Here is a 21,241-nt window from a genome sequence, read left to right as displayed (position 1 = left end):
AAAGTCTACCTGTCATTTTCTTTGCTATGTTACATCTTCAACAAACTAAACTTAACTCTCTAAAATATACAAGCTTTCACTATGAAAAAATGTTAAATTAGATAAAAAGATTAAGAGACATAGTGATCATTTGAAAATAATTTTAAGTTATAACAAAGGAGAGTACACGTATCCACATATTTGAAAACCTCTCTGACTCTAGTTGCCCACAAATGGACTTTGCACAATAGGAGGGGTTCAATAAATTTTTGGTGGTTTGATTTTTTTATTTAATTAGTTGATGATGGCAATTTAATTAGATGATGATGTAATGAAGCAAGTTACTGAAGCAAACTTGCCCCATAGAAGATTACATAATCTACATGTGGAAAGCTATTTGAATGTTTGGATTTAGGCTTCATATGAAAAAATCAAGTGATCATACTTATCTTGCCTTTTGTAGACTCTGTTTGTGTCTCCTGATTTTGTATCATCCTGTGTGCAACACAGCCAAGGGGACAGAAGATTTGAAAATAGAAGAAGAATTATGTTAGCTGTAAAATAGCTGCAAACTTTCCTGCATAGCTTTGATGCACAAAATTATCATTCTTCCAGCCTACTAAAAGCTAGGAACAAAACAGAACAAGTGTAAAAAATACCTATAGGGATAACAGAATACAGCAATATAGGAAATACACCATTTCTAAACAGTGTGTAAGCTGGTGCTTTCAATAGAAAACTCTTGGAATGGTTTAGTACAATCATAAACACACGAAGCATGTTAAATGAATTAAATATGATTTATAGTAAGATAAATCTGAATGGAGTTGTTTAGTAAGTATAGATCTGGCTCTGAGTTGTACCCTGAACAAAGATTTCTTACTGAGCACTGAATGTATTAAGAATTGAAAACAGGAAAAGAACCTCATATATGCCAGTTTTTTAGTTCTAAAGAATGAGAATTGATCTTTATAATGATTGCCCAGATGACTACAAAATCCCAGTGCCTTAAGAAATTTACAAAGAGAAGTAAACTAGACTTAGTAGTTTCATTTCTAAGTTGTGTATTTTATTGACTGCCAATATTTTGATGACTATCAAACCATGAAGAATGTTTAAAGATGCAAACATTTCTTATTGGTCACCTTCTCTGCACAAAACAATGTACCATGTAATTTGGAGAAAAAGATGAATGCTTTCTCTTCCATGTTGCACATAAATTCTTAGTGGGGCTAAGTAAACATGCAACTATTTTATATATTTACATGATAGTAATAATTTGAAATATTAGTTTTTAATAAGCTTGGAATTTTGGATATTAAAAAATCTCATTTTTAAGTCATGAAAGAGAATTTGACATGATCTTCTTAAACAGAGATTTAATGAGGTCTCAAAGAAATCAAAAGTAATCTTCACTTGCTCCCTATTGCTTTCAGAATTAATTATAGATTTTCCCACTTGTTTCTAAAAGCATTTTATATCATGACCCAGCTTTCTGGCATTATCTCCAAAACTGCCCATGTAAATGCCCAATGAAATAGAATTTAGATTTCTATTCCCTGACCATAATCTTTGCTTTCCTGATAATGCTCTTGCTTATGCCCTAGAATATCATTCACAAGCTAAAAATTCTCTCTCTTTCAAGCTTTGTCAATGTCCACCACCTTCATGAATCTTACTCTAATATCTTTGTTTCTCTTTCAGAATTGTAATGATAGTTTGCTTTAATCTCTCTTTCAAAGTACCATATGCAAATTGATAATGCTTGGCGTGATATATAGCCCTAGAAAAACACTGGTTTTTCTTTCTCCTCTTTTCTTGACTCTTCAAATATTTGGTAAGTGACCACATATATCAAACTGCTTGGTGGTAGGTATCCTCAAGGGACTCAGGATCCAATGACAGAGAGAGATAAATAAACTGATGTTTATGATATAGAAGAATAAAGACTATGACAGTGTAAAGGAGGTGAGGAGAAAGAGCAAATAAATTGAATCTAAAAATAGAGCATGAAACACATAATGCCTTCCAAAAACATAAGGAACTAATGTACAACTAGAGAAAAGAATATGTTTGAAGGAATGATGGAAGATAAGTCTAAAGAGAATGGGAGAAGATCGTAAACTGTCTTGTGATAAATGTCTTTGAATCTTGTTGTAAAAGCTGTGATTAGCATGGAAAGGTTAAATGCAGAGGATTACATGTGTGTTACAGAAAGACCATCATGGCATCAGTGAGAATCATAAATTAGAATGGCTAGATTCGAAAAAGGAGTTCAGTTAGAAGCATATTGGAGAAAGTTAGGGAAGAAATGATGAGGGCCTGACTGGAAGGAGGATGGAAAGGATGGGACAGGGATAGAGAAATAAATAGAATGAAAACCCATATATCTGGCTTGGGAAACTGCATTACTCTAATTATGAAGAGAGAGTGAATAAATGTGGATGAGCAAAGATAAAGGGGGAACATGATATTTTCTGTTGAGACATACTAAATTGAGGTAGAAATCTTTAGGAAGTAGTTGAATATACAAAAGTGAAACAAAGTTGCTCCATAAATAGTGGTTCCCTGAAGGGGAATGAAGGCAGAAATTGAGCTTGTAATTCCAATGACAAGCCGTTCATCCCAGCATGAAGCTGATCTGCTCAAAGGGCAGGGTGCCTTTTTCTGTTTCATATTTCCAGAGCTGGAGAACTTTTAAAATTCTCACAAAGTTGACTTATGTAGTGGATGGACCTGCTCAGAGAAGTGGCTTCGGAAGATGAAAATTCATAGTTGTTATTTTTCATTGGAGACTCTTTGGGATTGTAGTTAAGGGCATAGGTTTTGGAGTAGTCTTTTGTCTAAATCCTTGACTTTCTTTTTTGCTCAAAAGCAGGACAAATTATTTATGTTGCTCATTTATAAAATAAGAACACTTATAAATTAGGAATAACTGATCCTTAACTTACTGTTATGTAGTGAGGAATAAAAGCAAAATGTATATAATGTTCTTACCAGAGACCTGGCACATATAAGAAGCTCTAAGAAGTGATAAATAGCATTACCCACTTGATCTTCGTCCTCCTCTTCACCATCATCATAATCTTTCATATCTTGTTGTTATCCACTTATGTCAGGGTGAGATAGGTTGGCAATATGAGCAGCTACACTGTGTCAGTTAGAACTTTTTGGTGTCTTCCAGCAAATAGTTTTGTTTTCCTTATTTCCTAGAATCTTGTTCTATCCCCAAAAGGGATTTCCATTATCACATTGTGATGTCCTCTATTTGTTTTTCCCTTCTCTAAGAAACTCGCCATAATATGTCAAATTCTGAAAAACATTTTGAAAATTCCTCTTTAATGTTCTTAATTTTCTGCAGTACAGAAAAAGTTTAGACTATAAAAATTTTCTTAGCTCATATATTTCAAGGGTGCCCTTTAACTTATTTATAAATTCTATTATTTCCCAAATAATTTGTCCAACATGCCAAACTCATCTTTATATGTATGTCTACCCCACCTCACAACAAATTATTTTACATTTCCAATAATATAAAATTCTGGTATTGCAGAATCACTAATGATAAATACGTAAATTGGGATTTATTAAAACTCATGTTACTACAATATACATGTTCAAAATTATACTCAAAATTATTGAAATGTCATGCAATTTACATTACTAAAAATATAATTATCAAATTTGGCTCTTTTTTTTTGTGAGGAAGATTTGCCCTGAGCTAATGTCTGCTGCCCATCTTTCTCTTTTTTGCTTTACAAAGATTGTCACTGAGCTAACATCTGTGCCAATCTTCCTCTGTTTTATGTGGGATGCCACCACAGTGTGGCTTGACGAACGGTGTTAGGTCTGCACCTAGAATCTGGACCTGCGAACCCTGGGCTGCCAAAGTTAAGTGTGAACTTAACCACTATGCCACCTGGCCAGCCCCTCATTTGGCTCATTTTTAAGTAAACAAAGAAGGAACCACTTTTATAGAGTTGGTTATAAGATCAATAAGGGCAGGAACTGTCTCAATGATGTTGTTCACCATTGACTTTGTAGAGACGATTACAGTTCCCAATAATTTTTTGAGAGAACAGGTGGATGAATGAGTGGATGGATGGACATAAAACTTATAAAGATCCTGGAACTGAAGAGTCAAATTTCCAAAACTAGTGTTGTCATCTAACTGACTTTTTGATTTTCTTGTGCATGTAAGGTTTTTCAGATAATCAGATGTAAGATAGACATTATGTTACAATTAATTGAGACTCTATAGATATGAGTTAATGAGTTAGTTTTCTATTGCTGCTTAACAAATTAGCACAAACTTAGCGGCTGAAAACAATACCCAATTATTAGTTCACAGATCTGTAGGTCAGAAATCCAGCATGGTGTGTCTGGATTCTCTGTTCTGGGTATCACAAAGCCTAAATCAAGGTTTTGGCCAGGCTGGCCTCATCTCTATAGGCTCTGGAGAAGAATCCTCTGCCAAGCTCATTTAAATTGTTGGCAGAATTCAGCTCCTTGAGGTTCAAGGACTGAAGTTCCCCTTTTCTTGCTGGCTTAGCTGCGGACTCCTTTCAGCTTCTAGAGGCTGCTTTCAGGACACTGCCCTTGGCCCCCTGCATTTCAACAACAAAGAATGTCTCTCACCTCAAATCCCTCTCATGCTCTGAACCTCTTGAACTTCCTCAGATTTATCCCCATAATGCAATCAGGCAAAAGAGATGAAATCATTTCACATAAAGCCAATTTAAATGTACCAAATTTTATCAAATTTTTGTCTTAATTTTATCAACTCATACCTCTAACCATAGCTTCCATTAAGACTCTATCAATAAGTTTCATTGTTATAATTCTGTGTAGGGGAAGCGTGTTCCCAGCCAGACATAACATCCATTTCCAAAAAGACATTCAGCCAAAGTTGACATAACCTCTTCATATCATATTAGTTTAAACACTCAAATCTTTGTAATCTTATTAACTTTAGCAGCCTAACTGTTGCCTGAGTGATTGTTGGTCAGATTTCTCATTGTAATTTCTGCCTTCTCACTTTTTAAAATTGTTTTCAAACTAGGGTGAATAGCATGGGCCTGTTTGAGGCCCCTCTTTTTTCTTTGCTTGTGTATTCGAGCAAATACAGACTTTCTGTAAACCACTGTAGTCAATCCCGAGGGTTAATTCACAGACTCTGAATTACGGTAGGCAAAGGAATAAACTCAGACTTTGTAACCTAGAGAATTTGAAAACAAGATGCATTACATCATTTCTGGTTGAGGACCTGGTTTCTCTGAGGCCAGCAAGAGAAAACCCTGTGCTAAGAAGGGGTCATGTGGTTAGGTTAACCCTACCCAGGGAATCTCTCTATTTTAAGATTAACTAATAAGTGACCTTAGTTATTTCTGGAAAATCCTTTTGCCATGTGATATAATATAACCAAGGGAGAAATACCAAGGGGTAGACATTATGGCAGCCACTTTAGAATTCTGCCTACCACAATCAATGATTTTCCAAGGAATTTTCTTTTTTTTCTTTTTAAGGAAGATTAGCCCTGAGCTAACATCTGCTGCTAAGTCTCCTCTTTCTGCTGAGGAAGACTGGCCCTGAGCTAACATCCGTGCCCATCTTCCTCCACTTTATACGTGGGACACTTGCCACAGCATGGTTTGCCAAGCGGTGCCATGTATGCACCCGGGATCCAAACTGGTGAACTCGGGCGGCCAAAGCGGAATGTGCGCGCTTAACCGCTGTGCCACTGGGCTGGCCCCTCAAGGATGTTTTTGACCATGTAAGTATATTCTCATAGTTATTATAACAAGTTGTTTCACTATTTGCTGTGCATTCACATTTAGGGATAGCATAAACCGACATAAATACAAAAAGCTTTTTTGTATTATAATGGCTTTTATTAATTTATTCTTGATGACTGCAGTTTTTTGTATGAAAATAGCTGTTTTTATTTTTTTTTGCCAGTAAAATTATGGACCTGATAGTCAACCATCAGGGTAAGCACTAACCTAATGTCTTTGACAGTTAAAAGTGATGTATAAGTTTCCATTTGCATAATACAACCTGTTGGATTCATAATTCTAAATATGGGTATTATATATTCACAAATCAAAGATAAATTGTGGCTTAATTTATGTAACAGGCAGGATTTCTGGAACACATGGCTTTCTTTCATACAGATTATGCAGCATATTTTGTTCCCTGAAGTACCTGGTCCCTTGAGGTATCAAGCAGACAAGTGCTCAGAATGTACATTACTTAAAAGTGTGCTAGTAGGGTAAAGAGCTTTGCATTTCAAAAGCAAGACCAATGTGCATACGTATTCTGTCTCTATTCGTATGTCATTGAATTAGTTTACTTGTAGTTCAGTTGTTTTCAAGACATTTTAGATCGGAGCTATGCAGGGATGCTCTATCACACGATTTAATCAATATGCTTTCATAGCAAAGTCATTATTTTAGTTGGAATTGCAATAGAGGTTTTATAGTAGACTCTTCTCTCCTCACTCATGTAAATTGTTGAATTAGCAATTTGAGCTCATTCTAAACTACAAAGTTGAAGCTGGTATTTAGAAAGTCACATGTTTGAAATATAATCATTGTTTGCAAAGCTAGCTACCCTTTTACAAAGAACCAGCCAATTAAAGTTGATCCCATTAGTCAACCAACAATAACAACTGCATAATGAATATGGTTTCCTAAAACTGACTCAGATCCTCTTCTTTGACCAAAACAGTCCTAATCCTATATTTCTTTTACTTTCTTGACCCTGTGTTATACATACACACACACACACACACACACACACATTATAAGGCATATAACAATTAATTTAAGAAAAGAATCAGAGACTTGAGGAATAGCCACTGATGTGTGTTCTATTGGGTATGGACTGTTTTTTCTTTGCTTGTGTATTCGAGCAAATACAGACTTTCTGTAAACCACTGTAGTCAATCCCTACGATTACACTGAAGACTCTGAATTACGGTAGGCAAAGGAATAAACTCAGACTTTGTAACCTAGAGAATTTGAAAACAAGATGCATTACATTGTAAGCCATCTACTTAAAGAACCAACATAATAGAAATAAATATAAATTCATTATATTCAGCAATAGGACTAAATAGTTATTCCTTGACTTAATTCATCATCATGTGGACATAAAGAAATATACTACCTAGTGTAGAAGCACAGAGTGTCTAATGGACTTCGACAATTTTTTTTTTTTCTTGCAGAGTGAGATTCACCCTGAGCTAACATCTATACCAGTGTTCCTCTAATTTGTATGTGGGTCACTGCCACAGCATGCCCACCAGTAAATGGTGTAGGTCCATGCCCAGGAACTAAACCTGGGTAGCTGAAGTAGAGTGCACCCAATTTAACCACTAGGCCACAGGGTCAGCCCTTCAACTAGTCTTTTAATTCATCTCTTTCCAAAGATGGAACCCTACATATTTTTAGGAAATTTGAGGATTTAAAAAAAAAATCTTAAATTTTGCTATAAGAATATGTATACTTTGGAGATATTTTCAAGTAACTAAAATTAGGTGCAGAAGGAATTTTATTGAAAACTGAAGCAATCCAAAATACTTTTGATTTTTCTTATAGACCTAACAGCAAAAAGATATTATCCAGATAACATTTTTCTTAGTATAAAAGAATCTATAAGGAGGTAGCTTAGTACAGTGAAATAAACATAGCATAGCTAGTTCAGAGTCGATTTCAATAATTAGATGCTGTATGACTTTTGGCAAGTTACCTACCCTCTCTGAACTACAACTTTCTTTTCTATAAAAATATGATATATATTTATGTAACTGTTGGAGTATTAAATGTCATAATATATATAAATGAGCTAGTAAAGTGCTTATATAAAAAGAAAATAAGAATCAGGTGGGGTTTTTTTTTGGTGTCAAAAATTGCTTCCATATGACTTCATATAACTATTGAAGTCCATTTCTGTTCCCAAAAGGCACAGAGTAATTTCTCCCATAATTTGAAAACACTCATGTTCTTCAAATCCATTGTTGTATCTTCTAGCCCACAGGCTACACATCTTGAGGTTGTCTTAACATTTGAGTTGTTTTAAGATAGTCAGACCATTAACTCTTTTAGTTACCTTTCTTCAGTTTGTCTAAGAACAGAAGCTAGAAATGAACATCACACTCAAGAGGGAGATTTACTAATACAAACTGAAAGTCTCCCTTTCTTTGTTTATGAGAGAATACTTCCATTAAAACTGGGAAGAGTAGTGAAAAGGTTTTATCCTTCAGTATGACTCATGTTGAGTTTGTCCACACTAAATCTCTTTCTTTTCAACCATACCGCTATTTGTGATATGTTTCAATCTATTTACATCTTATCTGTGTTGCATTTATACTTGCATAATTGACCTGGTCTTCAATACCCATTTCTGTAGAATATTTGTTTCCTAATGATGCTTATTAAATTTCAGATAAAAACAACATCAAGAAAAAAAAAAGAATTAACTGTATGTGACTCTATATAGTGACTATATTCCAGAACAGAATGATAGATATGATGAAATAGAATGGTGCTTTCATCTTTACTCAAAAGCTCAAGTATTTCAGACACATGATTTGTTCATAAGGCAACACTGTGGTTGTATGCAACAAAAATTAAAAGCTATTGGATATTTATGGTATTATCTTGTGTGAAAAACTATTACTATGGAAACAGAACCAAAATTATTCCAATAAGGTAATGTTGACTTTTAGTCAGCTCAAGTAAGCTCTTGTGACCAATTATTTTAGAAACACACTGCTGGATAGATTTCCCACTTAGAATTGTTTATTAGGCTTCATAATTAAGATAAATGTATCTCTCATTTGTGATAGCGATGGACATCTAAAATTTAAATTTAACTTATTTCCAGTTATTTCAAAAACAGTCAATGATTTTGATCTACTGTTGCTATTAAAATACATAGTGTTAACTCTACCAGAGGTTAGTATCAATTACTAAGGAACTGATATTACAAAAGGAAAAACTGAGGCCCTACATCTGAGAAATGAGGTAATATTAATGAGTTGATGATGTCTTTTTTTATTGAGATATAATTGACGTATAACACTGTGTAAGTTTAAGGTGTACAAAGTGTTGATTTGATACACTTTTATATTGCAATATGATTACCACTATAGCGTTAGCTAAAAGCTCCATGTCACATAATTATCATTTCTTTTTGAGATGAGAACATTTAAAATCTTGTCTCTTAGCCCTTATCTTACAACACTCATGAAAATTAACTTGAAAGGGATTAAAGACTTAAATGTAAGACCTGAAACCATAAAAACTCGTAGAAGAAAACACAGGGAAAAGGCTCCTCTGACATTGGTCTTGGCAGCAATTTCCTGGCTATGACACCAAAATCACAAGCAAAAATCAACAAGTGGGACTACATCAAACTAAAAAGCTTCTGCATGGCAGAGGAAAACATCAACAAAATAAAAAGGTAGTTGGAATGGGAGACAATATTTGCAAATCATATATCTAATAAGGGTTTAATATCCAAAATATGTAAAGTACTTATACAACTCAATAGCAAAAAATGGGTAAAAAATCTGATTAAAAAATGGGCAGAGGAACTGAATAGACATTTTTCCAAAGAAGACATACAATTGGCCAAAAAGTAAATAAGATGTTCAACGTCACTCATCATCAGGGACCTGCAAATCAAACCCACAATGAGATATTACCTCACACCTGTTAGAATGGCTATTATTAAAAAGACAAGAGATAACAAGTGTTGACATGGATGTAGAGAAAAGGGAACCCCGTGCACTGTTGGCTGGAAGGTAAATTGGTTCAGCCCCTTTGGAAAACAGTATACAGGTTCCTCAAAAAATTAAAAATAGAATTGCCACGTATTCCAGCAATCCCACCTCTGAGTTTATATCCGAAGGAAATGCAAACAGGGTATTGAAAAGGTAATCTTCACTCCCATGTTTACCACAGCATTATTCACAATAGCCAAGATATGGCAACAACCTTAAGTGTCCATCAACGGATGAGTGGATGAAGATGTGGCATATATATATGAAGAGAAGTTGGTCCAACGGTACAAGTTTGCAGTTAGAGGACGAAGAAGTCCTGAAGATCTAATGACAGCGTTGTGATTATAGTCAATAGTACTGTATTATATACTTCAAAGTTGAAGATGTCTTTTTTGAGAGTATTTTTATTGAACTTCTTACTCCTGACAATCATAGATACATAATTTGGAACAAGACTTACTAAATATCAGTGATTATCTTGGAAAATGTGAAACAATATGTCAATTTTAAGGGCTTAAACTTGGCATTTGGTGTTTGGATTCAAAACCTGCTCCACATTATCAGCCATGTGCCCTGATATAAATGATTGAATCCATCCATGCCTCAGTTTTCTCATTCATAAAATATGAATGATAGTAATCACTACAATATATGATTAAAGCAATACGAAATTAATAAGATTAGGGCTTCATATCACTTAGTATAGTACTTGACACCTTAATAATAATGACTGCGGGAGAAAATAAATTCTACAGTGAGAAAAAATAATTCTAACTTCCTTAACCACCCTCTTAACAGCAGATAATACTACAGGACAAATAAGTCATTGGTGGACACTATTGGCATCATGGGGGAACCTGAGGATACATTGCATCTTTGGAAGACAACCCTGAAAAGATAAGGGTGAGAAATTTTTGCCTATCTTCTTTCTCAAATAGAAATTTCTTCTCCAGAAGCCCAGAAATACCTATTTACTTGGTGTTTCACTGTTTACATATATCTTTCACATTGTCATTTCATGTTTATCAAAAATAATTGTAAGCAGTTTACAAGAAAATAATTATTATTCCCATTTTTAGATAAAGAAATTGAAGTTCAGGATGACTTAATCACTTATCCAAGATTACCCAGCGAATGAGCAGCAGGGCCAAGATAAGAGCGACTAGTCCCATTTTGTTTGTTTCACCTTTTCCTCTTAACTTCTCAAGCTACTCAAGTAATGGATTGACTAGCTTTCATTGAAATAAGAGAGTGATTTAACTTATTGTATCATCACATTAAATGACACTGGTGGAATAGTACATAAAGAGTATTGAGTAGTGACTTAGAGAATGGTGATTTGAGCAGGAAATGAGGAAAATAATAGAAACTCTGTGTCTTACTAATAATGTCTGGCAACTCTACATTGTCTACCTGGTTATTGGTGATAGCATGGGGGAACTTGGAACTTAAACAAAGTACCAAAGAAATACTAGAACAGGGTATAACTCGGCTGGTATGTGCTCCGAAACAAATTTCTTACGTTATATTTTCCTCGGGTCCAGAACTTAAGGCTTTTTCATAAGTTATTTTGAATTCAGCAATTACTGCTTTTATTGAGTCAATAGTTTCTAAAGGCTCTTATGTGACCTTACTCATGTCTGGAAGAAATGTGGCTTTTCTGTTTTCTTTATAATTTAATGAATTAAAGAAAGGGTGAAAATGTTCTATTACCTTATTTGTGCTGATGCTCAGCTGGGGTTTAGCAAGATGGTTTGTTAATAAGCCATGGTTTGTTAATAAGCCAAGTGGATTTATGTTTCTGTGAGTTATAAAGGGCAATTATAATACAGTTACTTGTGTGTTGGGAAATGATGCTCCATCAATATGAAAAAAACTCAGGGCTGGCCTGGTGGCGCAGCAATTAAGTGAGCACTTTCTGCTTCTCGGTGGCCCGTGGTCCGCTGGTTCAGATCCTGGGTGTAAACATGGCACCGCTTGGGAAGCGATGCTGTGGTAGGCGTACCACATATAAAGTAGAGGAAGATGGGCATGGATGTTAGCTCAGGGCCAGTCTTCCTCAGTGTAAAAAGGAGGATTGGCAGCAGTTGGCTCAGGGCTAATCTTCCTCAAAGAAAAAAAAAATGTATAAAAACACTCACTCTCTGATGAAACTCACTGGAATCTTGCTACTAATTGTGACAGCAACACCTGGATTGCCACTCTCATTGCATGAATTGTCACCGTACTGGACAAGGTAACCTGTTCACCATCATAGACTGGCTCAGAGGGAAGTATGTTGTTTCTTATGTGGAGGCTACCACTGCTGCCAGTGGCATGGTCCGTGTCTACTCCTGACAGAAGGACTGCATCTGTGGTTTCTCACCACTGTTGGCTTTTCTCCAGTTAGTGCTTTGTGAGCTCTGGATATACTGGTGTATCCCTTAAAGCAAACTTATGTTATATGTTTGGCTTTCCAAACTAGTCGCAGGTTGACAATCTCTGCTTTTTATGGCAGAAGCTGCTCAACGGTGATCTGATAGTCTAACTCTACTTCTCTCAACTTTGCCTGGTCCACACACCTTAGTAAGGCAGTTTGTTTATTAAATGCAGCTGTCCCTTCTTTACTAGGCTGCTTCCTAGGTAATGATCGTGAGAGAAAGGCTGGGGGATTACATAGACATATTTTGAAAATTTTGCTGTGATCATTCCTGGGCATAACGTGTCATTCTTTATCCCACCAGCAACTCAGTCAGCCTGGTTGAAAGATTGCCTAGGGGATTTGGAACTAAACCTGGTCAACTTTTATGAAAGTGTTTTGTTCCTCTTGTATCCAACCCTTCTGGACAACGGTCTTCTGCAAGAAGGGGAAGATTGGGAAAAAAATTAAAAATTATTACTACTGAAGTGAAATATATTGATTTTGTGACATTGGAGAAAGAGCAAAAAACCCCATTCCTGGGAAAATAACACCTTAGACCCCACGAGGTGTGGGGGCCAATTGTATTGATAATCTTTGTTTTTCAGAACTCCCTGTGGAGCCTTTCTCCAGTCAGAAAATACTCTGGTGCTGTGCCCCCAAACTGTCGCAAGTGTCTTAAATTTAACTGACTACTTAGTCTGACAACAGTGGCAAACTGATTTGTTAATTTATAAGTTGTATAACGTATCAGATCCTTCACAGTTTAGGATTTGACAATGTATAATTGATGTCCCATGGTGTGTATGGGACTAAGAAATGTTAGGACTAAGACAATCAATAGGAAAAGTTTTATCTTCAAATACACAATATATTTTTGAAAGAAATCATATTTTCTTTGAACTTAGCTTTATACTATTGAACATTTTGAAGTTTTAGATGAATGTCTAAATATTTAAAGTAAATTTGTCTACAGCAGCTTCTCCAAAAGTAACAACACAAAGGTTATATTTGCCATAATGTAGCTTTAATAAGATTTATATTTCCAAATTGTTAAAGGAATAAGAGAATGCTAATTCTTTTCTTTAAAGATTCGCACCTGAGCTAACAACTGTTGTCAATCTTTTTTTTTCTTCTTCTTCTTCTCCCCAAACCCTCTAGTACATAGTTGTATATTCTAGTTGTGAGTGCCTCTGGTTGTGGTATGTGGGACGCCGCCTCAGTGTGGCCTGATGAGTGGTGCCATGTCCTCACCCAGGATCCGAACCGGCGAAACCCTGGGCCGCCCAAGTGAAGCGCGTGACCTTAACCACTCAGTCACAGGGCAGGCCGGAGGATGCTAATTCATTGTGAGGTTAATAGGTGTTAGGGCAACAAGGGCAACCATCAAGAAACTGGATTATAGACAAATAAGTTTGGGTCAAGTTAAATTGAACAAAAAAACAGTAGTGGGCATTCAGTACTTTCTTATTAGGGAACAAAATATATAAAATATATAATATATAAAATATATAAAACAATCTCTTTGATTTGGCCAAGAAAACTTGAGGCTTAGACAAAAATGAATTGAGATATGATTCGTACAAGCTATATGATGAAAGCAGATTCTTATTCTAAGCCTGTTTCTTCTTCTGTAAAATGTTTACTTGTGAAGGTTAACCGAGGAAAAGATAAAATCTTCTGACATAGATTAGTCACTTATTAGATGGCAGCTATTTTTATTAAAGATAATAAAGAGAAAATATATATGAAGAGAGATGCAAATATTTAGATGTGTAGTTTTAAGATACTTTTAAATAAATATATTAGATATACATGTTAAAATATTCAGATGCAAATATTTAGATGTGTAGTTTTAAGATACTTTTAAATAAATATATTAGATACACATGTTAAAATATTCATAGGAAACAGTAGAATTATTTAAAAATGTAGTATGTGAAATTATATAGAACATCAGAAAACAATTTTTCAATGAATTTATTAAATTATATTATTCTTGTGACAAAATTGTTTCCTTTTCAGGCAAGACTTTTTAAACAACTATATGTTTTTGAGTTAATTACAGCATAAATATCATAAGACAAATGTGATCTATATGTAAGAAAGGAACAAATAGGCACAACTACAGTTAAGGTCTGAACTCTGAGAATCTGATGGTACATTCTCTAATTTTCATTTCTGTTTAATTTTTTAATGTCAAAGTTTTTTTTTTAAAACAGAGTCCCATTACCTTGATTTTTAAAGAGTTAAAGAGTTTTAGATGCTTTAAATTCAAGTTGCATAGTATTCAGTAGGCAAATATGAGTCCAAGTTACCAACTAAAACCCAAGCTTCAATATCTGCTTAAGTTATTAGCCAAAGGGATAGAAATCTAATCTAAACTGAAATGCAAGGAGTTTAATATTTTTAAAATTTATTTTCTCTCTACTATCAGACAGTATAGGAATTTGTTTATGTGGTTTTTTTCCACTCTACTAAGGCTCATTAATAGTCCACATGCTTCTTTCAAGCTCTTAGAGATGACCTAATCACCTTCCATAGGAAGGAAAAAGGAGAAGTAAAATGTTCGTGAAATCTCAGTTTTCTTACTGAAGCTGGATTTGTTTGCATTTTTCACGTTTTGGTTGAGACAGCTATTTGGCTGAGTCTTCTGGCAGATCATATAGATAAGAAAAACAGCAACAATATCAATAAACCTTCATGAAATAAAGATGTTCCACTTTTCCTTTGGTTTGTTGTTTCACGTTACCAAAAATTGCACTGACTTTCTCAAAAGACTAGTCATAATATCCAGTAAGATGCAATAATGAAACTATTCAATTAATACAACTTTGGAAAAGATAAACTTCATTTACTTAAATGTGATTTTAAAAGTTTCCAAAGGAAATAATTAGATTATTGTTAATAGCTTTAATATCTGAATCCATTTGGTATATTAAACTGTATTTGCCCATATTTGAATACTAGTAATTGTTCTAGCAATAATACACTTAGACAAAAAGTCAATAAGCAATTAAAAACCTTTATCCATATATTATTTTAATATAAATTATTCTAATTTAAAACAGATAATTGTACTTTAATTGAATATAATTAACATTCAATAATTGCTTTTAGGAAGTTTGCAGGCTATGTGAAAATATGCTCAGGCAGGAAACACAAAAAATATTTTTGTAATTTGGCAGACTATCAAGAATGAACCTGATTGTATAATTCCACCAAATACTTATAAAATACATGATTTCTTATATACTCATTGCAAGATTAATTACCATTGAGTTCTGGGAAATAGAAAAAATATTAACTCATTAGAATAATTACCTCTTCCTCTCCCTTAGTAATACAATGGAGTAAGGGAAGCTGCTGATCCAAAATATTTTTAAAATGAAGTTTCTCTCACACTTTAAATGGAATCATTTCAAAAGTTTATCTGAACAGCAAAGCATTGACAAATAAAATGTACAACTTTCACTTCTGGGCAAGATAGAATATTAGAGACTGAATTTACTGGGCTGCCCAAACAAATGCATAAGGTATATGAACTGATATTTCTCAAGATGCTGTCTATCAGGTAACAAGAGAGTGTTTCCTCAGAGATGAGAGATGAGAAACAAATGGAGTGAGCATTATTGTTACCAAGCTGAATCATAAACAAATGAGGTAAACCCTAAATTTACCCAGCTAGTTGCCATCAGAGGGTTTCTCAGCCAAGGGAAAAGGAGGAGGAACCCAGCAAATCCAGGTGGACTCCTTGAGTTAAAAAATCAGAGCCAAGAGCATGCGGAGAACAAGGCAAGTAGAGTTTGGACAGCAAAGTAACTGAGAGGAGAAAGATGTATAAAGATAGAGTTCTGGAGATCTTCAGAGACCCTCTCAAGTGTTTAGCTAAGTACTGATTAACATGTTCATTAAATGAAACTAGAGTCCCACTGTGGAAAGAAACACCGAAAAGGAACGGGAGTAAAAAGCCCCAGAGATGCAGGACTTGGAATAGTGCCGGTTCCCAACTGTTAGACGAGAAAATCTCAGGATTCACAAGGCATTGGGTAGTGTATGAAGAAGGGTCTCGCCTTAGTAGTGGAGAACCCTAGACAGAGAACAACTCTAGCCTTGCCTAATAAATCTTAGAAGCAAGATTCAAAAGAAAAACTAGTGTAACTATGTTCAAGAACAAAGATTATGAATATCTGTAGGAATTGAAAAATATTCAGCAACCAATGAGATCAAATACCCAATGATGGGCATCCTATTAAAGATGGCAATGCTGCAAGGAAGGAGGAAAGCAAACTCATAAAAAGAGAAAATTAATCAAAACTGATGCATATGATAGAATTATCAATCACATCAAAACCCTGATTATAACTGCATTGTAAGTACACACAGAACATTTGTCAAGATAGACAATTTTCTGTGCCCTAAAACAAGCTTCTACAAAATTAAAAAGATTTAAGCCCATAAAAAGTATCCATCCATTAAACAGTGGAACCAAGTTAGAAATCAATAACTGAAAAGTCTCTGGAAGATCTCCCAAATTTGGGAATTAACACAAATCTAAATAACTCATTGTTCACTGAAAAAAATCAAAGGATAAATTAGAAAATATTTAAAATTAGAAATAAATAGAAAAATTTGAACTTAATGAAAATGAAGACATGGCAGATCAAAATGTGTATGATGCTGCTAAAGTGATACTGTGGGGGAACATTTTAGTGCTAAATATCAATACTAGGAAAGAAGGGTCTCAAATCAATAATTTTAGATTCTACCTCTAAGAAACTAGAAAAAGATGAGCAAACTAAAGCCAACATAAGTATAAATAATGAAAACCAAAAGAGAAGTCTATTATGACAGAAAAATAGTAGTGAAAATTAATGAAATAAAATGTTGATTATTTGAGAAGATACATAAAATTGATAAACCTTTAACCAGTCTGATCAGGAAAACAGAGAAGACACATTTAACTGACATCAGGAATGAGCGAGGAAGAGGACACCACTAGAAAATATACTGGTGGATTTTGCATTTATAGTAAAGATATCTTTCCACAAACAAACTCTTGGCACAGATGGTCTTATTAATAAATTCTATCAAACATAAAAAGAAAAAGAAATACCAGTTCTACAAAAACTTCTGGAAAACTGAAAAGAAGAGAACACTTGCCAATTAATTTTATGAGACTAGCGTTACCTTGATACCAAAACCAAAGACAGTACATGTGAGAGATTTATATACCAATATACCATTGTAACATCAAAAGATCAAAACAAAATGTCGTTTAATCATATCCAACAGTATATAAAAGGAATAATGCATTATAATCAAGTGAGATTTATTCAATTAATGCAAGATTGCTAAGCAATTAAGTGTAAATTAATGTAATTCATCCTACAGCAACCCCCCCGCCCCAAAAAGAATTTCATCCAATCATCTCAATTAGCTCCAAAAAATAATTAGATAAAATCCAAAGTCCATTACTGATAGGAAAAAATTCTCAGGAAAGTAGGAATAGAATGGAAGTTCTTCAAATTGATAATGGACACCAAAAAATAAACTGACAACTGATATATTTAATGGTAGAAGACTGAATTATTTCCCCCAAAGATCAGAAAGAAGACAAAAATATCTGCTCTTGCCACTTCTAGTCAATATTGCCCTGGATGTTCTAGCCAATGCAATAAGGAAATAATGAGAAATAAAAGGAATCCATATTGAAAAGAAAGAAGTAAAACTGACTTCTCATGAAATGATCATCCATATGGCAATTACAATAGAACTACATTAAAGTTACTGGAATTAATGAGTTTAGTGCGGTTATAAGATACAGGATTCCTATACTCTTCTCAATTGCATAGCTATATACTAGTAACAACTTATTTAAAAATTAAAATTAAAAAAAGACTCCATGTAGAGTAGCACCAATAATATGAATTCTTTAGGTTTAACTAACAAAAGATGTAAAAGAAACAGACAATGCGAGTGCAAATTATTACTGAAAGAATTTAAAGATGGTTTAAAGAAGTGGAGTCCCTGTTCATAGATTGGAAAATTAAATATTGTGAAGATATCTGTTTTCCCATATTGAATAAATTCAATCTCTTCAAAAAGGCCATCATGCTTTTTACGGTAGAAATCTACAAACTGATTCTATAATTCCAACGGAAATTCAAAAGATTTAGACAAGCAAAACATTTTAGATAAAAAAGAACAAAGTCGGAGGACTAACACCACCTGACCTTAAGATTTATTACAAATAATCAAGGCAATGTGGAACTAGCATAAAGATAGACAAATAGATCAATACAACAGAATAGAGTCCAGAAATAGACTCACATATATATGGGCAACTGATGTTTGCCAAAAGTTTAAAGGCAACTCAGGGTGGAAAGAATTAGTCTTTCAACAAATGGTGCTGGAAAAATTGGTTATGAAAAATTCATAAACAAACAAAAAATTAGCCTTAATGCATCTCTCATACTTTATATAAAAAGTAACTCAAAGTTGATCATAGAGCTAAATGTAAAACTTAAAGTAAAACATTTTTTAAAGAAGACTAAGGAGAAGCCTTTTGTGCCTTAAGTAAGGAAAAATTTCTTAGAATTAACAACAAAACCATGATCAAAAGAACAAATTGGTAAATTGGACTTCACCCAAATTATAATCTTCTCTTTCAAAGATACTGTTAAGCAAATGAAAATATAAGCCACAGAATATACTAGCCTAGGAAAAATGTTTGAAAATCATATATTTGTTATAGCACTTGTATCCATTATATATTATGAACACTAAATACTAAAGAAACTAAAAGTTACAAAAGATTTAAACAGACATTTAACTGAGCATATATAGGTGGCAAATGAGCACATGAAAAGAAGCTCAACGTAATTCTTATTAAGTAAAGTTGAATTAAAACCACAATAAAATACATACTTATTAGAATCATTAAAATTGAAAGACTTATACTCAGTTTTTGTGAGCACGTTGATGAACTGGAACACTCATGCAATGCAGATGGGAATATAGAATGTTGCAATGACTTTGGGAAATAGTTCAGCAGCACCTTAAAAATTTAAACATTCCATTCCTGGATATTTACCTAAGAGAAATGAAAGTATATGTACATATAAAGAGTTGTACATGAATGTTTCCAGCATTATTCGTAATTGTCAAAACTGTAAACAATCCATATGTTTGTCAACATATGAATAAACTTGCTACTTTACATTCATGGAATGAAATGCTCCTCAGCAATAAGTAAGAATGCACTATTGATACATGACAAAGGTGGTTGATTCTCAAAATAATTATTCAGAGTTAAAGAAATCAAACAGAGAAAAGGAACATGCTCTAAATTTTTATTTTTAAAAAAAAATCTAGAAAATGCACACTATTCTATAGTAAAAGGAAGCTGACCATGTGGGAGCAGGGTGGGCAGGAAGGAGGAGTTACAAAGAGGCATGAGGAAACTTTTGTGGGTGATGAATATGTTCCATATCTTGATTGTGGTTATAGTACCACGGATCTATACAGAGGTCAAAACATTAAATTTGTACTTAAAAATATGTAGTTTATTGTAAGGTCTATTGTTCTTCAATAAAATTGTTGAAATAGAAATTATAAAAAATAGAACAGAATTTAAAAATATCTCAATTCAAAGGAAGCATAGAATCCATTTAGCACAATCCTTTTCTGTAACAGGTGAGAAATAGCAGACCTGGAGAGGGGCAACGACTTTACCAAAAACATGTAACTTCACTCCTCTTCCCTGACACAAAGAGGAACAGTTTCCCTTCAACACTTTCGTTATAATTCTAAGGAATAATTTTTCCCCTTGAATTAAGCTGGAACCACTTTCTCCTTCGTAGATGTGTACCTGTCACCTCTGTGTTAGTTTATGCTATCTAGTAAATGCACTTTTATCAAAGTTCTTATCGTACATAACTTTTTTGTTTTTATATTTCTTTCTTTTGTAAAGGAGACACTTTAATAATACATTTTAAGAGGTAATCCCACTTGTTTTTATGGAGTACGGATTATCAGTAGCAATAGCAGAAAAGTTCACTTCTGATCCATGGATATAATTTTCCACACAGATATTTCCTCTGTTTCCTCCCCTTAGAAACACACTGTGGGATTTTCACTCTTCTTCTCTGCCAATGCTATTATGGAATTTGGTGACACAAAAACCTGTTCTGGGAACTCTTTTTTCGTTAAACCAGGGTTTCTCAAACTCTTTCTGAAAGCACCAGATAGTAAATATTTTGGGCTTTTCAGACTATAAAGTCTCTGTCCCAACTATTCAATTCTGCCATTATAGCGCCAAAGCAGCCAGAAAATATGCCAACAAAGAGGTATGTCTTTATTTCAAGAAAACTTTATTTCTAAAATGGGTAGAGGGCTGGATTCGGCCTGCAGGCCATCGTTTGCTGACCCTTGCTCTAAACTGTGAAGAACTAAGAAAAATTAATTCTCAAACCTGTAAACTCATAGACTGTCTGCCAACTGATGACAAGGATGACGATTACATTGCCAATACTAACATGACCTATGCATTCCTGAGCCCTATGATGAAGGATCTAAATATGTTGGCCCATATATTCATAAAAATAACTTTATGAACTAAATACTGATACACTTATTTTACAGACGAAGAAACTGACCGTCAGAAAATTATAGTAACTTGCAAAAATCACTCTGATAATAATCAATAGAGGAAAAAATTAGAAACAGGCTTTTCTGGCTCTTAACAACCAAACTCTACATAAAACCATTGATGACAAACTAGCTTAAAGGCCTTGTAATGTCTGTGGTTCTGGAACACTTTGGCTATTTGGTCCATATCTATCCTCCCATGAAATAGAATGAAGTGTTGAACAGCATCCAACCTGATTAATATAAATAATGACTGGACACACCAAGCCAAAAGTGACCTCATTCTTAATAGTCTATGCATGGGTTATCTGAATAATTTTGCAGAATATTTTCATTCTGGCTTCCTTATATCACTTCAGTAAAAAATCAAGATTAAAAGTTTAATCATTAATAATCATACCTTTGGCATTACATTGCACAGG

General features: G+C 34.0%; 1 long non-coding RNA gene across 1 annotated transcript in view; it reads left to right on the top strand.

Moving 5' to 3' along the window:
* The first annotated feature begins 5,504 nt into the window (after window positions 1–5,504).
* LOC138923514 (uncharacterized) overlaps window positions 5,505–21,241 on the top strand; it is a 139,764-nt gene continuing 124,027 nt past the window's right edge. Inside the window, exons 1-2 of the long non-coding RNA XR_011437200.1 lie at window positions 5,505–5,752; window positions 10,568–10,672. This is a non-coding gene — a long non-coding RNA (uncharacterized lncRNA). The remainder of the gene's footprint in view (window positions 5,753–10,567; window positions 10,673–21,241) is intronic.

This window comes from Equus caballus, chromosome 1 (genome assembly GCF_041296265.1).
Source record: "Equus caballus isolate H_3958 breed thoroughbred chromosome 1, TB-T2T, whole genome shotgun sequence".
In the NCBI taxonomy this organism is placed as follows: Eukaryota; Metazoa; Chordata; class Mammalia; order Perissodactyla; family Equidae; genus Equus; species Equus caballus.
Note: the sequence above shows the minus strand (reverse complement) of the source record. Positions and strands in the feature narration are given on the sequence as shown.